Raw genomic sequence first — 4,452 nt, 5'->3', positions numbered from 1 at the left:
CAGGTATTTCCCAACCTGGACCTGGCAACCCTACTCATACCTGTTTCAAGGTCCGGGTTCATCCCAGGCATAAGGTATTACGTTCAAGGAAGAGAACTGGGTTGTAATTCTATGTAATTCCTGAAGAGAGCCACTGTCCACCATTTTCCTTCTGGTTGCCGTGGCAGGAAGTAACATGGGTCCCTTTCCATGTATTTAATACCTATGAATTCTGCCCTTCTTCCAATGACCTGAGGGCAATCGGTGTACGTCCTTTTCCCCGCCCTTCATTTTACTCTCTCAATAGCCATGAGGTAAATTCAGCTGAGAGCCAGAGAATGAATGGCCTACAGTCACCAAGCAACCTTCATGGCAGACCGAGATTTGAACCTTGGTCTCCCAGAGCCTAATCTGACACCCCTACCCACTACACCACACTATTCCCACCACACAGAGTGAGCCAGAGATGACTCCACCACCACAGGCATATCCCCTCTATATTCCCTTTTTTCCTCACACAGTCCCCTTTCCACTCATTCTCTTTTCCCCATTCTCTGTCCCCCAGAGAATCTTCTCTTTCTTCTTCTCTCCTTCTGCCCATCTGAATTTTCCTCATTTTCACTCTTGGGTCAAGTCTTTGGATGAGGGTTGATGAAAAATGAATGAAAGTGCTTCCAACGGCATGAGGGACCCTTGGAGAAATTGGAGAATCCGGGCAACCAGATACTGAGAGGTTCTCGGACATTTTATTTTCTCCAGACTTAAATGATAGCCTTATAGACTTTATAAAGCTGGAAAGAACAACTAGGACTTCAGACCTAAGGTCACTTTCCTGGGAATAAGCCTTATTGAATAACATGGTAATGCTTCTCATTACCGACCTGGGGAGCAAACTTAAGCAGGTCTACTAGGAGGTTAGACCTACTTAGGCTTCCTTCCCCAGATCAGTGGTGATCAGCAGCTCATAGCTGGAATATTGGGGTCAAGGGAGAGAGGAAGGTCTTTGTGGGTGATTGTCCTTGTCTGGGGAGATTTCATAAAGCTGGGTTTTAAAAAAATGTCTAAGGCCTTTTTTGGGGAAAAATGTGTTTTTAATTAATTGGTCATAGTTACATATGTATATATGGCAAGAAAATATGTCGTTCCAATATATATTTTGCAATGGAAGGTATTCTTGTGGATGCAGATGGACGCAACAGTGCGACAGACCTGTAAAAACGAATACACAGACCTTCGCCTGAGCTCAGGCTGAAAAATCAATATCCTCTTAAAATTTGCCTATTTTCCATTAGTTTTAAAGGACTTCTAGGGCAATCCCATGCAGAGTTACCCAATAAGAGGCCACTGATTTCAGTGGGCTAAGACAGGAGCAATTCCTTATAGGATTACACTGCAGGAAACAAGAGATCTAGCTCACCGATGGAACATTTTTTGACAAAAATACAGGTGTCCATCAGCACTGTGATTTTCAGATATTGTATTTCCAGGGAACCTTTCTGTACCATCTGTCAATCTCTCTGCCCATGATCTGCCACAAAGCCGTGTGTGCCCTGGAAGATGCCCCATACTTACATAAGAACATAAGAAAAGCCCTGCTGGATCAGACCCAGGTCCATCAAGTCCAGCAGTCTGTTCACACAGTGGCCAACCAGGTGCCTCTAGGAAGCCCACAAACAAGACGGCTGCAGCAGCATTTATCCTGCCTGTGTTCCACAGCACCTAATATAACAGGCATGCTCCTCTGATCCTAGAGATAATAGGTATGCATCATGACTAGTATCCATTTTGACCACTAGCCATGAATAGGCCTCTCCTCCATGAACATGTCCACTCCCCTCCTAAAGCCTTCCAATTTGGCAGCCATCCCCACATCCTGGGGCAGGGAGTTCCACAATTTAACTATGCATTGTGTGGGATTCAGGCTGGGCCTCTTGCTGTGAGGGAACATGTCACAAAACCTCAGAACTCCTTTCTGGCTGTTCATACTGGGGAGGAACAGGGCATGATAGACAACTGTCTTTCTGTTGTCATTAATCCCACCGAAGACCGCCTGGGCCTGGTAAGTTTCAGACAGTCCTGGTATGGGGCAGTACGCTAGCTTAGGTTGAAGGATACTCCGTTGGAGGAAAAGCCACTTAACTGCGAGGAAGGCATCTTAGAGGCTTATTTATTCATTACAATGGACATGAGTCATCTCAGAGGTCCCTCAACACGACTCACAACAGAGGGAGATGCTTCAGACTTCCCTTCCATTCCATTTTTGCCAGTGTAAACAGCCATGGGAGGGGGAGCTGTTTACCCCCTTCCTCTGGCTCCATGTGTCCTAGACCACATGACTTGTGTTGATTGTAATGTATAGATGAACCCTGAGTTTGGAGGCAGGTTTTAACCTTTGCTTAGCGCAACGGCCATATACAGATTTAATCTATTAAGTACATTTTAATCCTGCTTTTCCTCCAAGAAGCTTGGGGCAGCATACGCAGCCCTCCTTCCTGTTTTACCTTCAATACAACCCAGCAAGGTAAGCTAGTCTGAGAGAGCAGCTGATCCCCAAGACACGTCAGAGCGAGTGATGGGAGTCAAAAAGAGCAATAGTCCAGTAGCCCCTTAAAGACTTAATAACATTTCTGGCAGGGTATGAACTCTCGTGAGTCGCAGCTGACTTCTTCAAGTGCAGATAGTGATGGGGAGGGGGAGATTTGAACCCAAATTTCTCAGACTCGAGCAGGGCCGACCGCTGCACTCTTTCATGCATCCGCATCCGCAAGAACTATCCAATGATTGCAAACTGTTGTATTGGTACTGGCTGCAAGAACTGAAAGGGAGGCATGGGAGAGGAAACAGACATGCAGAACATCAGAAGAGAAACGAACATCACTGTGTGAAGTTCTCCATCAAAACGACAACTGTCTCTTGTCCCCTTTGGAGTGGGTGGGTTAATCTGTCGGAATTTGCTGGTCTGAATTGCCGGGTGCGAAGGGTCGTCTGCTTTCTTCCTGACAGTTTTCTTTTTACATGCTTCTCTTGACAGACTGTCTCCGATGTAATTTCGTGGGGTGGGGGGTGACTCTGAATCGGAACTGGAGTTTACAAATACACTATACAGCATTCACTCCTGTTAAGTGTAAATACTCAACGCATCCATTCCATTTGTGTAAAAAAATAAAATAAAGCACACACAATGAAGAAAAGATTCAGATGTTATGTTTCTTACCAGCTGTGTCTTCGGTATTTATTCCATTGCTGGCTCCTTTGATCCAATTGTTGTGGCTTATGGATAGATTCGTGGGAAGAAGAAGAAGAAGAAGAAGAAGAAGAAGAAGAAGAAGAAGAAGAAGAAGAAGAAGAAGAAGAAGAAGAAGAAGAAGAAGAAGAAGGTATTTTATATGCTGACTTTCTCTACTACTTAAGGAAGAATCAAACCAGCTTACAATCACCTCCCTACAACAGACACCCTGTAAGGTAGGTGGGGCTGAGAGAGCTGTGACTAGCCCAAGGTCACCCAGCTGGCTTCATGTGGAGGAGTGGGGAAACCAACCCAGTTCACCCGATTAGCATCCACCGCTCATGTGGAGGAGTGGGGAATTGAACCTGGTTCTCCAGATTAGAGTCCACCGCTCCAAACCACTGCTCTTAACCACTACACCAAGCTGACTATCAATGACTACTAGCCTTGGTGACTAAAGGGAACTTCCACATTCAGTGGCATTCTTCCTTTATAGCAATGCTAAGAGGCAACATCAGTGGAAGGCCTTGGCCTGTATGTCCTATTCTTGGCCCTCCAGAGGAACTGGTTGCCCACTGTGTGAGGCAGGATGCTGGACTAGATGGACCACAGATCTGACCCAGCAGGGCTTTTCTGATGTTCTTATGAAGGCCTCTATTCCCTGTTGTTGGCCCTCCAGAGCAATTGGTTGGCTAGTGTGTGAGACAGACTACTGGACTAGATGGACATATGAACACATGAAGCTGCCTCATACTGAATCAGACCCTTGGTCTATCAAAGTCAGTATTGCCTACTCAGACCAGCAGCTGCTCTCCAGGGTCTCAGGTAGAGGTCTTTCACATCACCCACTTGCCTAATCCCTTTAACTGGAGTTGCTGGGGATTGAACCCAGGGCCTTCTGCATGCCAAGCAGATGCTCTACCACTGAGCCACAGCCCCTCCCTTGGACCACTGATCTGATCCAGCAGGGCTCTTCTGATAGCCTTATAAAGGCTTTGGCCTCTATGCCCTGTTGTTGGCCCTCCAGAGTAATTAGTTGGCCATTGCGTGATGGATGCTGGACTAGATGGACCACTGGTCTAATCCAGCAGTGCTCTTTTGATGTTCTTATGATACGACAGGGACAGCATGTCACAAGAGGAGGGGACATAGCTCAGTGCAGAGCGCATTCTTTGAACATCAGTATTCAGCATGGCCAGTTAAAGGTCCTAAGAAGCAGAGTAGTGAAGGATCCTGGGCAGAAATTT

The 4,452-nt window shown here is 46.3% G+C and overlaps 1 non-coding gene across 1 annotated transcript; it reads right to left on the bottom strand.

Moving 5' to 3' along the window:
* Nucleotides 1-4,072: 4,072 nt before the first annotated feature.
* TRNAA-GGC (transfer RNA alanine (anticodon GGC)) lies at nt 4,073-4,144 on the bottom strand. Its single transcript has one exon. It is a non-coding gene; the product is annotated as a tRNA-Ala (tRNA).
* Nucleotides 4,145-4,452: the final 308 nt, after the last annotated feature.

Source organism: Euleptes europaea, chromosome 12 (genome assembly GCF_029931775.1).
Source record: "Euleptes europaea isolate rEulEur1 chromosome 12, rEulEur1.hap1, whole genome shotgun sequence".
Lineage (NCBI taxonomy): Eukaryota > Metazoa > Chordata > Lepidosauria > Squamata > Sphaerodactylidae > Euleptes > Euleptes europaea.
This window is presented reverse-complemented; position numbering and strand designations above follow the sequence as displayed.